Source organism: Coregonus clupeaformis, chromosome 11, assembly GCF_020615455.1.
Source record: "Coregonus clupeaformis isolate EN_2021a chromosome 11, ASM2061545v1, whole genome shotgun sequence".
Taxonomy (NCBI): Eukaryota; Metazoa; Chordata; class Actinopteri; order Salmoniformes; family Salmonidae; genus Coregonus; species Coregonus clupeaformis.
The window spans coordinates 36,504,287-36,523,573 of NC_059202.1; the positions used below are offsets into that span (position 1 = coordinate 36,504,287).

General features: G+C 42.3%; 1 protein-coding gene across 1 annotated transcript in view; it reads left to right on the forward strand.

Moving 5' to 3' along the window:
* The first annotated feature begins 11,571 nt into the window (after window positions 1–11,571).
* LOC121576487 (phospholipid phosphatase-related protein type 3) overlaps window positions 11,572–19,287 on the forward strand; it is a 19,470-nt gene continuing 11,754 nt past the window's right edge. The window contains exon 1 of the mRNA XM_041889658.2: window positions 11,572–12,093. The gene's annotated coding sequence lies outside the window, so the exon portion shown is untranslated. The remainder of the gene's footprint in view (window positions 12,094–19,287) is intronic.

Here is a 19,287-nt window from a genome sequence, read left to right on the forward strand (position 1 = left end):
GAACTTGGTGCGAAGGGGAGCGCCTTGCGATGCACCAGAGAGAGTGTACTTTGTTACAAAATACAACACTGAAGCAGAGAACATTAAAATAATCATTAAAAAGAATTGGGGAATCATCCAAAGTGAGACGCTACTATACCAAGTCTTTCCTGAGCCACCAGTCATAAGCTTGAAGAGATGTCCTACCCTAAATGACAAATTAGTCCACAGCTATCTTCCTGGTGACTCTCAAAAAATGTGTCTAGACCACAAAAACATGGGCTCTTTTAAATGCAACCAGTGCAACCATTGCAGAAATATTGCACGGAAAAAGTATTTGTTGACACAGCTTCTAAAATTGAGTATTAAGTCAAGCATTTAATTAACTGCAAAACCACTCATGTCTTCTACAGATTGGAATGTCCACAGTGCAAGGTGTTCTACATTGGACGGACAAAGAGATGCCTTCAAGACCGCTTAGCGGAACACAAGTATGCCATACGGGTAGGCAATGAAGACTACCCGATGGCAAGGCACTACAAGTCCTTACACCATGGTAACCCTGCCTCCCTACAAGCTATGGGTATTGATGTTCCGGCCTCAATTAGAAAAGGGGATCGTCTTAAACAGATAAACCAAAGGGAACGTTTTTGGATTTACAAACTACAGGCCACTAAGTACCCTGGTTGAAATGAAGATATGGATTTCTCACCTTTCCTGTAGGCTCATGAGAGGTCTCTTTGCTGTCATCTAGTGGACATTTTGCTCCATTGCCCTCAGCTATGTTTAGACGGTTGTGGTCAATGTTTACTGTGTCCTTGTGTATTATAAAATAGATGGCTCTCCTATTCTTAACACTTTGCCCAGTCATATTCAAGGTTAGAACTACCTTTTTAGGGGTTCTGATGCTTCTAGCTTTGAGATGCATTTTTTACAACATATCTACAATATTTCACTTTTTAATGTGTATAGTATTGCTTACTAGGTGTTGTCCAATGAATTCTGTAACCACTCCCTCTTCAAATCAGGGTTGATTGGAAAAAGCTGTTCAAAAGAGGACATTGTATTATCATATCTTTGTACTCCCTGACGAAGGCCATGCAGCCGATACGCGTCAGAGTTTTTAATCTTTGTTTCCAGTGAACATGCCATACAAATAAATACATTTTAATGAATTATATGAAGAGTGCCTTGGTCCTCCTTTCTTTTTGATGACCAATTTACCCATTTTACCAAAGAGCACCTTCTGTCTACCAGAATCTACTATTGTGTACCTGAGCAGCACCTTCTGTCTACCAGAATCTACTATTGTGTCCCTGAGCAGCACCTTCTGTCTACCAGAATCTACTATTGTGTCCCTGAGCAGCACCTTCTGTCTACCAGAATCTACTAGTATGTCCCTGAGCAGCACCTTCTGTCTACCAGAATCTATTATTGTGTCCCTGAGCAGCAGCTTCTGTCTACCAGAATCTACTATTGTGTCCCTGAGCAGCACCTTCTGTCTACCAGAATCTACTATTATGTCCCTGAGCAGCACCTTCTGTCTACCAGAATCGACTATTGTGTCCCTGAGCAGCAGCTTCTGTCTACCAGAATCTACTATTGTGTCCCTGAGCAGCACCTTCTGTCTACCAGAATCTACTATTATGTCCCTGAGCAGCACCTTCTGTCTACCAGAATCTACTATTGTGTCCCTGAGCAGCACCTTCTGTCTACCAGAATCTACTATTGTGTACCTGAGCAGCACCTTCTGTCTAGCAGAATCTACTATTGTGTCCCTGAGCAGCGCTTCCCTTCCTTCTTTTTTTCTACAGATTATTTTTATGTGAAGTCATATCTCAGTCCCTGAAATAGCTGGAGTGAAATTGACTGTCTAGTCTGGCCGTCCTCGAACGATAGTCTAGCCAAAACTGGGTGAAGTGTCAGTATTTATTTAATTTACCACAAGATTCGATTTCAAGGCATGGTTTTTTACTTGAATCTATATCATTTTATGTCCGTCTCCAATCCTGTATCCTCCCTGAGGCAACCAAGACAAGTGACATTAGATTGATGTAGCCAGGAATGTCTCAGTCAACCAATTCTACCAGAGAGAATCGTCTGTTTCTTTCCCAAGAGTATAAAGGCAAAGCAATTAGCACTCAAATCAATATTTCCTTGAAATCACTGTATTACATAATATAAGCAGATCAGCTTGGTTCACCCCATAAAACTAGAAAGATATTAGACGACCTCTCCTCTCCTTTCAGCCACCAATAAAGCACCTCCTACTGTTGGCACACTGCCCACTTCAGCTAAACCCCTTCAGATGAATTCTGTGCTTTCACTATCTCTCTCTCTGTTGTGGTTGGCTGCTAGCCCTCACAGCGCCTGCACACGATCTGGTCATCTCAATGTGGGCACCTTTCTAATGTGAAACCAAAGGCCATTTTAAAAGACAAAATGAAATTATCTGTCTGTGTGCCGTGTAAGTACATTTTACATCTAGCCTAAATGAGACTTGACATCCTTCCACAACAGTAACCCAACAAATATCAAGCAATATTTATCGTGTTGCACAATAAAGTTTTATTCTATTTAGTTCTGTTATACAGTGCAATGGGAAATTATTCAGACACCTTTTTCCACATTTTGTTACGTTACAGCCTTATTCTAAAATGTATGTAATTATTTTTTTCCTCATCAATCTACATACAATACCCCATAATGACAAAGCGAAAAAAGGTTTTTAGAAATGTTTGCAAATTTATTAAAAATAAAAAACAGAAATACCTTATTTACATAAGTATTCAGACCCTTTGCTATGAGACTCGAAATTGAGCTCAGGTGCATCCTGTTTCCTTTGATCATCCTTGAGATGTTTCTACAACTTGATTGGAGTCCACCTGTGGTAAATTCCATTGATTGGACATGATTTGGAAAGGCACACACCTGTCTATATAAGGTCCCACAGTTGACAGTGAATGTTAGAGCAAAAACCAAGCCATGAGGTTGAAGTAATTGTCCGTAGAGCTCCGAGACAGGATTGTGTCGAGGCACAGATCTGGGGAAGGGTGCCAAAACAATTCTGCAGGATTGAATGTCCCCAAGAACACAGTGGCCTCCATCATTCTTAAATGGAAGAAGTTTGAAACATCAAGACTCTTCCTAGAGCTGGCCGCCCAGCCAAACTGAGCAATCGGGGGAGAAGGGCCTTGGTCAGGGAGGTGACCAAGAACACGATGGTCACTCTGACAGAGCTCCTGAGTTCCTCTGTGGAGATGGGAGAACCTTCCAGAAGGACAGCACTCCACCAATCAGGCCTTTATGGTAGAGTGGCCAAGTGGAAGCCACTCCTCAGTAAAAGGCACATGACAGCCTGCTTGGAGTTTGCCAAAAGGCACCTAAAGGACTCTCAGACCATGAGAAACAAGATTCTCTGGTCTGATGAAACCAAGATTGAACTCTTTGGCCTGAATGCCAAGCGTCACGTCTGGAGGAAACCTGGCACCATCCCTACGGTGAAGCATGGTGGTGGCAGCATCATGCTGTGGGGATGTTGTTCAGCGGCAGGGACTGGAAGACTAGTCAGGATTGAGGGAAAGATGAACGGAGCAAAGTACAGAGAGATCCTTGATGAAAACCTGCTCCAGAGCGCTCAGGACCTCAGACTGGGGTGAAGGTTCACCTTCCAACAGGACAACGACCGTACGCACACAGCCAAGACAATGCAGGAGTGGTTTCGGGACAAGTCTCTGAATGTTCTTGAGTGGCCCAGCCAGAACCCGGACTTGAACCCGATCGATAATCTCTGGAGGGACCTGAAAACTGCTGTGCAGCGACGCTCCCCATCTAACCTCACAGAGCTTGAGAGGATCTGCAGAGAAGAATTTGAGAAACTCCCCAAATACAGGAGTGCCAAGCTTGTAGCGTCTTACCCAAGCAGAATAGAGTCTGTGATCGCTACCAAAGGGGCTTCAACAAAGTACTGAGTAAAGGGTCTGAATACTTAAGTAAATGTGATATTTCCGTTTTTTTGTATTTTTATAAATGAGTAAAAATTTCTAAAACCTGTTTTTGCTTTGTCATTATGGGGTATTGTGTGTAGATTGATGAGGGGAAAAATATTTCTTATCAATTTTAGAATAAGGCTGTAACGTAACAACTTGTGGAAAAAGTCTGTACCCCACACATACAATTATCTGGAACGTCCCTCAGTTGAGCAGTGAATTTCAAACACAGATTCAACCACAAAGACCAGGGAGGTTTTCCAATGTCTCACAAGGAAGGGCACCTATTGGTAGATGGGTAAAAAAACACACAAAAAAACAGACATTGAATATCCCTTTGAGCATGGTGAAGTTATTAATTACACTTTGGATGGTGTATCAATACACCCAGTCACTACAAAGATACAGGCGTCCTTCCTAACTTAGTTGCCGGAGAGGAAGGAAACCGCTCAGGGATTTCACCATGAGGCCAATGGTTACTTTAAAACAGCTACAGAGTTTAATGGCTGTGATAGGAGAAAACTGAGGAAGGATCAACAACATTGTATTTACGCCACAACACTAACCTAAATGACAGATTGAAAAGAAGGAAGCCTGTACATAATACAAATATTCCAAAACATGCATCCTGTTTGCAATAAGGCACTAAAGTAAAACTGCAAAAAATGTGGCAAAGAAATAAACTTTCTGTCCTGAATACAAAGCGTTACGTTTGGGGTAAATCCAATACAACACATCACTGCGTACCACTTTTCATATTTTCAAGCATGGTGGTGGCTGCATCATGTTATGGGTATGCTTGTCATCGGCAAGGAATAGAGAGTTTTTTTTTTGGATAAAAATTAACTTAATAGAGCTAAGCACAGGCAGAATCCTAGAGGAAAATCTGGTTCAGTCTGCTTTCCAACAGACACTGGGAGACAAATTCACCTTTTAGCAGGACAATAACCTAAAACACAAGGCCAAATATACACTGGAGTTGCTTACCAAGACGACATGAGTGGCCAAGTTAGAGTTTTGACTTAAATCGGCTTGAAAATCTATGGCAAGACTTAAAAATGGCTGCCTAGCAATTAACAACAACCAACTTGACAGAGCTTGAAGAATGTTTAAAATAATAATGTGCAAATATTGCACAATCCAGATGTGCAAAGATCTTAGAGTCTTACCCAGAAATACTTGCAGCTCTAATCGCTGCCAAAGGTGATTTTCAATTAATTAGCAAACATTTCTAAGAACATGTTTTCACTTTGTCATTATGGGGTATTGTGTGTAGATGGGTGAAAAAAATAATAATATTTAATCCATTTTGAATTCAGGCTGTAACAACAAATTGTGGAATAAGTCAAGGGGTATGAATACTTTCTGAAGGCTCTGTATGCCTCTTAGAGAAATGAATGACCGGAGTGATCTAGTTAGAGCTAACATTAGGGATAATTGGGTGTCTGGTATTAGGCCTAGGTGGTATAAAGACTAGATAAATTCGTATCTGCTGTAGATTGTAGCCATCTGATTTTCAGGGTTAAATTGATATCATGGGCCCTACAGCAGGGTGCAACATTACAGAATGTTCAGTGAGATACTGTATGTATTCTGTAGAACAGATATGAAGCTTTCATGTTGTAGAGTAGGAAATTGGGTCAACTCAATTCATGTTATTTTTATTTGCAGCATTCTGAACGTTTGAATATGAATTTCTTGTATAGGGCTTTTTTCAGCGTTACATCGAAGTATGGAATCGAACAGGTATGAAACATGGTTATCTGACATCTGGTGACAAGCCTCTCCATACAGTTTTGCCTCAGTCTGAACAGCTGTGAGGTAATATCCTTTACGACAACTACTCTGCTCTATGTACTGAAAAGACCCAGCACAGAATGGGCTTTGACTTCCATTCCACTAGCCTAAGGGGATCCACTCATCCCATTTGACAGTTACTCTCAGCTTCCGTAAAATACACTATCAAAGAGCATTAATCGAGAGCTACAGTATCTTTCATGTTATCGCAGATACTGACACAAATGGTTTCAGACAGTTTCCTGGGGAAAGTGTAGTAAAGATGGGTTAAACTGAACAGATTTGAAATAATCTCGGTCTCCTAGCCTACACTGGTCAAGCCCCATTGCAAAGGTTGTAGTATGTTGTGTTATGGTCGCATCATGATTTTGTTTTATACAGTAAAGAAGTGGAGAGTTTAGTCTCTGATCACTCATCTGCAGACACCTCACACCCTTTCTCTTCCTTGAGCCCTACTCCCAACTCTTGTTCCATGTTCTTCCTTCTTCCTTCATTTTAGTCAGATGTTCTGTTTTCGACTTTTGTTTCTTGTTTTCTCGTTTCTACAATCGTAAAGCAACTTTGTGTCCTTGAAAACTGCTATATAAATATATAAATATCATGCATTATTATTATTATTGTAATTATTATTATTATCACTGACTATGAGTTTTTCACACTTGCTACATGTCCATCGGGAAAGGGTCAGGGCAATCTGGTTGCCTCAATGACTCTTTCTCAATTGTGATTTAGCTCTCCTGGTGTGCTGGGTGGGCGGAGTTAGCAGTTTTGGAGCCATTCCATTTGTCCTAAAGTGCATATCCCGCCCACCTAGCACAATGGGCGACCTGAAACTCAAGTCTTGAATTGCTGTAAATATTAGTTGTATAAAAGTGATTTAATTAGGCTTGATTGAAGTGAATGCTGGCGAGACTTGAGAGCACTTATAGCAGATATGTCAGACTCGTTCCACGGAGGGCCGAGTGCCTGAGGGTTTTCGCTCCTCCCATGTACTTGATTGATGAATTAAGGTCACTGATTAGTGAGGAACTCCCCTCACCTGATTGTCTAGATCTTAATTGAAAGGAAAAACCAAAAACCAGCAGAAACTCGGCCCTCCATGGAATGAGTTTGACACCACGACTTATAGGTTCTGGGTGGGAAGGCTCTTAACCAGCCCTTCTGTGGCTGTTTTATCCCAACTCTCTTAGATCGCTTCCTTTCCTTGTCTCCTTTCCTTTGTGACCTCTACTAGGGAAACGGACTGGGAATGGTGTTGTAATAGGCCTACACAACATTTTAATAAAAATTGAAAACTCCTACATTCCTCCCTTTTTAGTTCTCTCTTTCAGTCCTTTCAGATCAGCAGTCAAGGAAAGGAAACAAGGAGACTGAATTTCCTCTTGGGACGTAGCCATGCCTCCTGTTGGTCTCCCAGTGCCAGGGGTCCCCTGAAAGCTCAGTGAAGAGGAGAGACCAACAGAACAGACTGATTCCGCTGACTGAGCAGAGCAGAGCAGCCGCTGGTGCAGGCAGGCAGTGGTGGCTGGTGAGTCGTCGAGGGTGAGTTCATGCGAGGCAGCTGTTTCTTCTCGCCCTCTGTCGAGGCATTCGCGCAACAGCTCTGCAGCGAGTGAGCCCAGGGAACAACGGGGGAAGAGAAGGAGGGAGGAGAGGGAAAAATCTATCACAATGTGATCAGTCAATGCGGGGCCATAAACACAGTGAGAGAGAGTGCGAAGGGGAGTGCATTTCCACCGTGTTATCGGCTGCAGCCATGTGAAAACGGTGTCAAGACACTTTTTTTTATCAGCTCAAGAGACGGATGGATCCTTTGGGGTTTTTTCCTTCTTCAGTCTCCTGGGAATACAAAGGATAGAAATTGATTGAATAGGATCTGTTAGGATCCGAAAGGGAATATTAGGCGCCACTGTATTATCAATTAAATAGACAGTGTTATGTTGAGTTGACTCTGTATACCAGGTGGAAGACTGTATTTCCATCTAGTCTATTGATTTAGATTGAGATTCAGAGACGGAATTGAGGATGTAATCCATTGAGGTTCAAAATCCCTTTTTTTCATTTGTTTTAATGAGGAACTATTGTGACACTGGTCAGGAATGTCAAAACAGCAGCGTACCGTAACAGTGTGCCATACGACTTGAACAAATACCCACTAGGTCTCCCTGACCAGTGTCACAATAGTTCCTCACTAAAACCAATGTACTGTACACTTGTTGTAACAAATCCCAACAACTGCTGGTCATCTTTATGTAGTGCTCTTGCAAAGATCTAAATAATAAGTAGACTACACACATTGAACAAAAATATAAATGCAACATGTAAAGTGTTGGTCCCATGTTTTATGAGCTGAAATAAAATATCCCAGAAATGATCCATACGCACAAAAAAAGCGTATTTATCAAAAATGTTGTGCACTAATTTATTTACATCCTTGTTAGTGAGTATTTCTCATTTGCCAAGATAATCCATCCACCTGACAGGTGTGGCATGTCAAGAAGCTGATTAAACAGCATGATCATTACACAGGTGCACCTTGTGGTGGGGACAATAAAATGGCACTAAAATGTACAGTTTTGTCACACAATACAATGCCACAGATGTCTCAAGTTTTGAGGGAACGTGCAATTGGCATGCTGACTGCAGGAATGTCCACCAGAGCTGTAGCCAGACAATTGCATGTTAATTTCTCTACCATAAGCCGGCTCCAACGTCGTTTTTAAGAATTTGGCAGTATGTTCCAACCAGCCTCACAACCGCAGACCACATGTAACCACGCCAGCCCAGGACCTCCACATCCGGCTTCTTCACCTGCGCGATCATCTGAAACCAACCACCCGGACAGCTGATGAAAATGTTGGTTTGCACAACCAAAGAATTTCTACACAAACTGTCAGAAACCGTCTCAGGGAAACTAATCTGCATGCTCGTCGTCCTCACCAGGGTCTTGACCTGACTGCAGTTCGGCGTCGTAACCGACTTCGGTGGGCAAATGCTCACCTTCGATGGCCACTGGCATGCTGGAGAAGTGTGCTCTTCACGAATGAATCCCAGTTTCAACTGTACCGGGCAGATGGCAGACAGCGTGTATGGCGTTGTGTGGGCAAGCGGTTTGCTGATGTCAACGTTGTGAACAGAGTGCCCCATGGTGGCGGTAGGGTTATGGTATGGGCAGGCATAAACTACGGACAACGAACACAATTGCATTTTATCGATGGAAATTTTAATACACAGAGATACCGTGACGGGATCCTGAGGCCCATTGTTGTGCCATTCATTCGTCGCCATCACCTCATGTTTCAGCATGATAATGCACGGCCCCATGTCGCAAGGATCTGTACACAATTCCTTGAAGCTGAAAATGTCCCAGTTCTTCCATGGCCTGCATACTCCCCAGACACCCATTGAGCATGTTTGGGATGCTCTGGATCGACGTGTTCGACAGCGTGTTCCAGTTCCCGCCAATAGCCAGCAACTTCGCACAGCCATTGAAGAGGAGTGGGACAACATTCCACAGGCCACAATCAACAGCTTGATCAACTCTATCGAAAGGAAATGTGTCGCGCTGCATGAGGCAAATGGTGGTCACACAAGATACTGACTGGTTTTCTGATCTACGCCCCTACTTTTTTTTTTAAAGGTATCTGTGACCAACAGATGCATATCTGTATTCCTAGTCATGTGAAATCCATAGATTAGGGCCTAATGAATTTATTTCAATTGACTGATTTCCTTATATGAACTGTAACTCAGTAAAATCGTAGAAATTGTTGTATGTTGCATTTATATGTTTTATCAGTGTAGTAAATACACTGTCCAAAGAGGAATGTTTCTTGTGTGGAGAGTACGGGGGCTAGCCTGTCCTGGCTGCTAGCTGCACTGAGTAGTTAATGACCCAGCTGGCCCTGATGCTGTGTGCGTGTGCGTGTGTGTGTGTGTGTGTGTGTGTGTGTGTGTGTCCGACTGCGAGGAGGTTCCGTTAGGGGTCCACTACGACCAACTAAAGACGGAAGGACCTCGAACGTGGCCTGACCATGACCTCAATCGAGAGAGAGAGAGAGAGAGAGAGAGAGAGAGAGAGAGAGAGAGAGAGAGAGAGAGAGAGAGAGAGAGAGAGAGAGAGAGAGAGAGAGAGAGAGAGAGAGAGAGAGACTGCATCCCCTTTGCAAGTGAACCGAGATCCTCTGGCTCGGAATGATGACACTTAAACACCATCTCCATTCCGCACTGCACTGTGACGCATTTCCCTGTGTCTGCATTAAGCGTGGGTGTCAGTGCAGATATGAGGCTTTTCACGCTGGCAGGCAGGCAGAGTGGAGTGATGCAGTGGATGACACACCACCAGACATGACATTTGGATCCATTTATGGGTCCTGCTCACACAGTCACAGGTACAATGTGCTGCCATTACTCCTGTGTCTAAACTCATGTAGGAGAGCCAGTGCCATGTGAATGATAGAGTGCTGTGTTATGCTGAGTTTCTGACACATTTATTATTAGTCATTTATGACTGTGAGACTCCATCTGCTCACTCCTGTTGTAACGCTATTCTTGCCAGGGACAAATTTGCACAGAAGTTACAGGAGAGATAGGTAGGTGTTCTCAAAAAGTATAGCCTACTGTTAATTCTTTGCATGTGAAGTGATTGACTATGCAGAGATAGTAGTAAAACAAAATTCCCATTTCTAATATCTGTATAATAAGGAGCATGGAGCTAAACCAGGACTGTGGAGAATGTGTTGCATGCACTGGCAGTGTATAGTAACGGCTGGAATGCTGGTACAAAATCTGTACCCCATAGAACCCTTTTTGGTTCCAGGTAGAACTCTTTTGGGTTCCATTCAGAATGGTTTTGTCTAGAAGGGATACAGCTTTTGTCAAAATTGACTTTTCCTAGCAGGTTTAGGAGAACTTACACAGCAGGTTAGGATAATTAACGTAGCAAGTTAGGAGAATTAGGTTAAGGTTAGGAATAATGTTAGGGTTAGGGTTGATGCCAAATTTGACAAAAGCTGTATCCCATCTAGTCATCACCATGTAGAACCCCCCGGGGAAAGTGTTCTACATGGAACCGAAAAGGGTTCTTCAAAGGGTTCTCATAGCCGAAGAACCCTTTTATGCTCTAGATAGCACCTTTTTTCTAAGAGTGTAGGCCTATATAATATTATTCCAAGCAAGCGCTGTAGGCTAAGGCAAACACAGCCTACTCTTCAGTGGACAATGCTGTGTAGTATGCGGTGCAGACTCCTCCTTAGGAGGGTAGTGATAGGAGGATAGTTTTCATTGAAAGGCAGTGAGTGTCTGCAGCAATTACCTGATTAGTGAGAGAAACTTTAAAAATGGAAGTACTGCACAGATGCGTGTTTGTGGTCCCAAACAAACTCCTTTGAGTTACTCTGATGTAAAGCTACAACACTGAGTATTCACATAAAGCCCCTTTCAATTTGAATTAGAGAGAGTGAGAAAGTGAGCAAGAGAGAGAGAGAGAAAGGGAGAGAGAAAGGGAGAGAGGGAAAGAGAGAGAGAGAAAGAGCAATGCTTGGCTTGGGCTGGAAAAGGTGCTGGTACTCATTTTGAGTGCCAGTACTGTGTATATTTAGGTGCAGGAGCTCCACTATTCTTTTGAGCTAACATTCTATAAGAGGAACAGGAACAGGAACTCAAGCAGTAGAACATTTGAGGTGCCAGTAGTACTCAGCTCCGGTGAGCTCATGCCCAAGTCAAGCACTGAGAAAGAGAGAAGGGAGAGTGAGAGAGAGCATGCATGACGGCAGACAGACAGCATGTGTCCCTAAAATTATGGTGGGGGATGAAACCGCCTTTCTCTCACAACCACTCACATGCTGCAACATAGACACATGCACTACACAAAAGGCTACACACACCCCTCCCCTGCACTTTTCCGCTCTCACGGTCTTTGTGCAATAGACGCATCCTTATGATGAAATACCAGGGCAGTCAATAGTCAGGTTATCAATTCTTAATGTTATCTGTCATCTATCTAGCCTATGCGAGACGCAAGACCACATTTTCCGAGGCAACCTTTTGAACCGGGAACGGTGCAAGGCATTTCTCGCTGAATCGCCAGTTTTGCCCAAGTCAAAAGCCCCCGGAGGTCGGGGAAATCATGCGTTTAACTCCACACCAAAGCTGCACCCATAATACTAAACAATTTATTCGGGATCGCTTGGTGAGAAACGTGAGCAGAAAGAAGAATGTGAAATGGACTCAGTTGCTGTGAGAAACATTGAAGGTATTTCCACTTGGGGGAACGGCAGCAGAGAAGATATTTGATTTTATTAGGAATTTTCCCATTTCTCAAATTAAGGTGAGACAACTCTTTATACCTATCTATTCCATGAAACGTGCATTGCCAGTGTTTTTTTATAGACGCGATGCAGTCGATTTGACAGTGAATGACTGAGGGAGCTACTGTGCGCAATTAGAGTACAGTAATAGTTTATTATAAGAACAGTCTTATAATAACACATTCCTCCTGCTATCTGTCATCAATCGACTTTTGCTGATTTTCTATTTATTATTTGTATGTTTACATTAGGCTAATGGATATAGCCTAGGTAAGTTTTTGACTTTATTATTCTCTTAGACGGATGTTATGCTTTACATTTCTTTATGTATTTTTTTCTTTTCTTGATAGGGTGATATGCATATCCTAGGCTATAATTCATCGAATTAATTGTTGCTCTCTCTCTTTGTGTGTATGTGAACCAAGCATCATCCATGACCATGCTATTTTCAACCATGTGTTGTTATAGTCATAACTAGTGATTCATATAGAATGCGATTCCCATATTGATTTGAGGTATCCTAGGCTATTGCCTATATTCATATACCAGGCAGCACGTTTTGTCGTTGTGCCATAAACCGTCCGTTATGTTTTGGAAGCCTGACAATTTGCATACATTAAAAGATAAAAATCAATGCCGCAGTTTTATCTCTGGATTTTCTCAATTGATAGCTTGCACCACGCGTTCTATGACACGCCTAGGAGCTACTGTCTACACCCATACATTTGGAACCATTTTTACTGTTGCACCAACTATATGTTTATGTCTTCCTGTGTTTGTGTGTCTGTCTGTCTGTCTGTCTGTCTGTCTGTTTACCTGTCTGTCTGTCTGTCTGTCTGTCTGTTTCTACCTACTTATCTATGAAGTTAATAATCAATTAAGCAGTATTACTGTAGTACTTTATTAGTTTGTTTTGGACTATTGAGCTTGCTTAATCCTCTTTATCAGTCTAATCCTGCCTCTTATTAAACCAAGGGTCAAATTGCAGAGTAACAGGGTACCTCAACACACTGGTATGTTGTATGTGCACTCTTAGAAAAAAGGGTTCCAAACGGGTTCTTCTGCTGTCCCAATAGGATAACCCTTTTTAGTTCCAGGTAGAACCCTTTTTTGGTTCCAGGTAGAACCCTTTTGGGTTCCATGTAGAACCATCTGTGGAAAGGTTCTACATGGAAGCCAAAAGGGTTCTACCTGGAACCAAAAGGGTTCTACCTGGAACCAAAAAGGGTTCTTCAAAGGGTTCTCCTTTGGGGACAGCCAAAGAACCCTTTCATGTTTTTTTCTAAGAGTGTGGTGGAATATCACAGGGGCCAAGCTCCTACCCCCAAGCTATAAGACTGCTAAATAGTTAGTTAAATAGTTAACCAATAGCTACCCGGAATATCTGATTGACCCTTTTTGGACTAATCTCTTTTGACTCATCACATATGCGGCTGTTACAGTGAGGGAAAAAAGTATTTGATCCCCTGCTGATTTTGTACGTTTGCCCACTGACAAAGACATGATCAGTCTATAATTTTAATGGTAGGTTTATTTGAACAGTGAGAGACAGAATAACAACAACAAAATTCCAGAAAAACGTATGTCAAAAATTTTATGAATTGATTTGCATTTTAATGAGGGAAATAAGTATTTGACCCCTCTGCAAAACATGACTTAGTACTTGGTGGCAAAACCATTGTTGGCAATCACAGAGGTCAGATGTTTCTTGTAGTTGGCCACCAGGTTTGCACACATCTCAGGAGGGATTTTGTCCCACTCCTCTTTGCAGATCTTCTCCAAGTCATTAAGGTTTCGAGGCTGACGTTTGGCAACTCGAACCTTCAGCTCCCTCCACAGATTTTCTATGGGATTAAGGTCTGGAGACTGGCTAGGCCACTCCAGGACCTTAATGTGCTTCTTCTTGAGCCACTCCTTTGTTGCCTTGGCCGTGTGTTTTGGGTCGTTGTCATGCTGGAATACCCATCCACGACCCATTTTCAATGCCCTGGCTGAGCGAAGGAGGTTCTCACCCAAGATTTGACGGTACATGGCCCCGTCCATCGTCCCTTTGATGCGGTGAAGTTGTCCTGTCCCATTAGCAGAAAAACACCCCCAAAGCATAATGTTTCCACCTCCATGTTTGACGGTGGGGATGGTGTTCTTGGGGTCATAGGCAGCATTCCTACTCCTCCAAACACGGCGATTTAAGTTGATGCCAAAGAGCTCCATTTTGGTCTCATCTGACCACAACACTTTCACCCAGTTCTCCTCTGAATCATTCAGATGTTCATTGGCAAACTTCAGACGGGCATGTATATGTGCTTTCTTGAGCAGGGGGACCTTGCGGGCGCTGCAGGATTTCAGTCCTTCACGGCGTAATGTGTTACCAATTGTTTTCTTGGTGACTATGGTCCCAGCTGCCTTGAGATCATTGACAAGATCCTCCCGTGTAGTTCTGGGCTGATTCCTCACCGTTCTCATGATCATTGCAACTCCACGAGGTGAGATCTAGTATGGAGCCCCAGGCCGAGGGAGATTGACAGTTATTTTGTGTTTCTTCCATTTGCGAAGAATCGCACCAACTGTTGTCACCTTCTCACCAAGCTGCTTGGCGATGGTCTTGTAGCCCATTCCAGCCTTGTGTAGGTCTACAATCTTGTCCCTGACATCATTGGAGAGCTCTTTGGTCTTGGCCATGGTGGAAATTTTGGAATCTGATTGATTGATTGCTTTTGTGGACAGGTGTCTTTTTTACAGGTAACAAGCTGAGATTAGGAGCACTCACTTTAAGAGTGTGCTCCTAATCTCAGCTCGTTACCTGTATAAAAGACACCTGGGAGCCAGAAATCTTTCTGATTGAGAGGGGGTCAAATATGTATTTCCTTCATTAAAATGCAAATCAATTTATAACATTTTTGACATGCGTTTTTCTGGATTTTTTTGTTATTATTCTGTCTCTCACTGTTCAAATAAACCTACCATTAAAATTATAAACGGATCATTTCTTTGTCAGTGGGCAAACGTACAAAATCAGCAGGGGATCAAATACTTTTTTCCCTCACTGTATCTATCCCGTTGCCTAGTCACTTTATTCCTACCTATGTGTACATATCTACCTCAATTACCTTGTGCCCCTGCACATCGACTCGGTACTGGTACCCTGTGTATATAGCCAAGTTATTGTTACTCATTGGGTATGTATTCCTTGTGTTATTATTTTTCTATTTAGTCCTTGTGTTATTATAATTATATATATATATATATATATTTTTTTAAACTATTTCTCTTTTTTTTCTCTCTTCATTGTTGGGAAGAGCCCTAAATAAGCATTTCACTGTTAGTCTACACCTGTTGTTTACCAAGCATGTGACAAATAACATTTGATTTGAACTGTCCCCAAAACATATGTTTAACAATACTTTAAAATCAAACATAATTTAAATTATTTCCTGTCTGCCTAAAAGGTGTTGGAAACCCAGATTTCGGCCTCCAAAAGGAGTCCCCACCTTTGTATAGAAAAGTGTTGTTTTTCTCTTGAGCAAGGCCAGCATTACCCACAACACTCCACACAGACATTGTGGAGGACGTGTGAAAATGACTCGCTTTTTGTCTTAGACTGAGGGACCATCTTGACTCCCACTTGAGTGCAACAATAGACCCAGTGAGGATGGCTGGGATCTGCCATTTTCTAATCCACCCTGTTTAATTAAAAGACTCCCCATTCAACAGGACCACCAAGTTCTGAAGCGCGTAGCACGTAAAAATTGTCTGTCCTCGGTTGCAACACTCACTACCAAGTTCCAAATTGCCTCTGGAAGCAACATCAGTACAAGAACTGTTCGTCGGGAGCTTCATGAAATGGGTTTCCATGGCCGAGCAGCCGCACACAAGCCTAAGATCACCATACGCAATTCCAAGCGTCGGCTGGAGTGGTGTAAAGCTTGCCGCCATTGGATTCCGGAGCAGTGAAAACGTGTTCTCTGGAGTGATGAATCACGCGTCACCATCTGGCAGTCCGACTGACAAATCTGGGTTTGGCGGATGCCAGGAGAATGCTACCTGCCCCAATGCACAGTGCCAACTGTAAAGTTTGGTGGAGGACGAATAATGGTCTGGGGCTGTTTTTCATGGTTCGAGCTAGGCCCCTTAGTTCCAGTGAAGGGAAATCTTAACACTACAGCATGCAATGATATTCTAGACGATTATGTGCTTCCAACTTTGTGGCAACAGTTTGGGGAAGGCCCTTTCGAGTTTCAGCATGACAATGGCCCTGTGCACAAAGCGAGATCCATCCAGAAATGGTTTGTCGAGATTGGCCTGCACAGAGCCCTGACCTCAACCCCATCGAACACCTTTGTGATGAATTGGAACGCCGACTGCGAGCCAGGCCTAATCGCCCAACATCAGTGCCCAACCTCCCTAATGCTCTTGTGGCTGAATGGAAGCAAGTCCCCGCAGCAATGCTGCAACATCTAGTGGAAAGCCTTCCCAGAAGAGGGGAGGCTGTTATAGCAGCAAAGGGGGGACCAACTCCATATTAATGCCCATGATTTTGGAATGAGATGTTTGATGAGCAGTATACAGTGCCTTGCAAAAGTATTCATCCCACTGGTGTTTTTCCTATTTTGTTGCATTACAACCTGTAATTTAAATTGATTTTTATTTGGATTTCATGTAATGGACATACACAAAATAGTCAAAATTGGTGAAGTATAATGAAAAAAATAACTTGTTTCAAAAAAGTCAAAAAAAATTATAACTGAAAAGTGGTGTGTGCATATATACTCACCCCCTTTTCTATGAAGCCCCTAAATAAGATGTGGTGCAACCAATTACCTTCAGAAGTCACATAATTAGTTAAATAAAGTCCACCTGTGTGCAATCTAAGTGTCACATGATCTGTCACAAGATCTCAGTATTTATTCACCTGTTCTGAAAGGCCCCAGAGTCTGCAAGACCACTAAGCAAGGGGCACCACCAAGCAAGCGGCACCATGAAGACCAAGGAGCTCTCCAAACATTAAATCCATTTGGGTGAATAGTTATGCACACTCAAGCTTTCTGTTTTTTTGTCTTATTTCTTGTTTGTTTCATCTTCAAAGTGGTAGGCATGATGTGTAAATCAAATGATGCAAACCCCCAAAAAATCTATTTTAATTCCAGGTTGTAAGGCAACAAAATAGGAAAAATGCCAAGGGGGGTGAATACTTTCGCAAGCCACTGTATTTCTATGTCTGCCTGTGTTTGTGTGTGTATCTGTCTGTCTGTCTGTCTGTCTGTCTGTCTGTCTGTCTCTACATTTACATTTTAGTCATTTAGCAGACGCTCTTATCCAGAGCAACTTACAGTTAGTGAGTGCATACATTTTCATACTGGCTCTACCTACTGCTCTATGAAGTTAATAATCAATTAAATAGTATTACTTTAGTAATTTATTAGTTTGATTTGGAATATTGAGCTTGCTTAATCCTCTTTATCATTTTAATCCTGCCTCTTAAATTATTCCCTATTCAAACCCTCTCACTGGCTGTCAAGCTGGTTCTCTGACTTTCCCTTTCCTCAACCCCTTCAACACAGACCTCCCTGTCTCTCTGTCTCTGTCTGTATGTGTGTGTGTGTGTCTCTGCTGTGTCTCTGTCTCTGTCTCTCGCTCTCTCTCTCTCTCTCCCTCTCTCTCCCTCCCCTAGATAAACATTGCTTTTCCCCAATGAAAGACAAGCACGCTGTTGGCATGTTATCTCCCTCGTCTAGGGTTGTCTTGTCAAGTATCTTGGCACTTGCATTTTCCCTACACAAGCAAAGGACTTTCTTTTTTCTCTACACATGTAAATGACTTGCATTTTCCCTACACAAGAAAGGGACTTGCATTTTCACTGCACAAGAAAAGGACTTTGCATTTTCTCTACACGAGAAAGGGACTTGCATTTCTCCTACACAAGAAAGGGACTTGCATTTTTCCTACGCAAGCAAAGGACTTGCATTTTCCCTACACAAGCAAATGACTTGCATTTTCCCTACACAAGCAAATGACTTGCATTTTCTCTACACAGGCAAAGGACTTGCATTTTCTCTACACAAGCAAAGGACTTGCATTTTCCCTACACAAGCAAAGGACTTGCATTTTCTCTACACAAGCAAAGGACTTGCATTTTCTCTACACAAGCAAAGGACTTGCATTTTCTCTACACAAGCAAAGGACTTGCATTTTCTCTACACAAGCAAAGGACTTGCATTTTCTCTACACAAGCAAAGGACTTGCATTTTCTCTACACAAGCAAAGGACTTGCATTTTCCCTACACAAGCAAAGGAGCATCTACATATTCTCAGGGAAACACTTTCTTTGGGACTACATAACATATTCATACAGCATACATAACAGATGTCTACACTACATAATGCTACATTATGTCAATTGCAAGTTTGTATGTCAATGCATACCGTATTTCAATCCGTAGATTAGCGTTTGTGAACATTTGTGCAGTGCTTATTTAAGCAATATGACACGAGGGGGTGTGGTATATGACCAATATACCACGGCAAAGGGCTGTTCTCCCAAGGTGCCTTATTGCTATTATAAACTGGTTACCAACATAATTAGAACAGTAAAAATAAATGTTTTGTCATACCCGGGGTATACCACGGCTTTCAGCCAATCAGCATTCAGGGCTCGAACCACCCGGTTTATTTTAGAGTGTTATAAATCACTAATACATGTCTTATATAGTCCTAATTCAGTGGCTTTAAATTAAACGTTTTTGGACCATTGCCCATATTCTATATTCCATTTAGATAAAGGTATTTGGTTTTCCTAAATATTTTACGTATTTTGATCCTTAAACATCAAAGTCAGTTAGACCTTTTCAGGCCTCAAAGTGGTTTAATGTCAAGAAGAGTCCATGTCCCACGTCATGTACTGGGTATATACAGCTATATGTCTCAATATTCACAACAGATGGTGGTGTGGGACATGGACTCATCTCTACATTACACTGCTGTTGAGGTATGAAAACATTGCACATTTTGATGATACCTTTATTGAATCAATACACTCTGTATGGCCCTATGTTTTGTGAATATTCCCATACGGGATGAGAAAAGGAGAAAATCACTAGCATTATTTAGCTATTCATCAGTACCCACATTGAGATGGGTATTAGCAACAATGCATTTCCAAAAACATGTAGCACCTGATGTTATCGCCTGCTGGTTAGCATAATTAGCTGCTAGCAGAG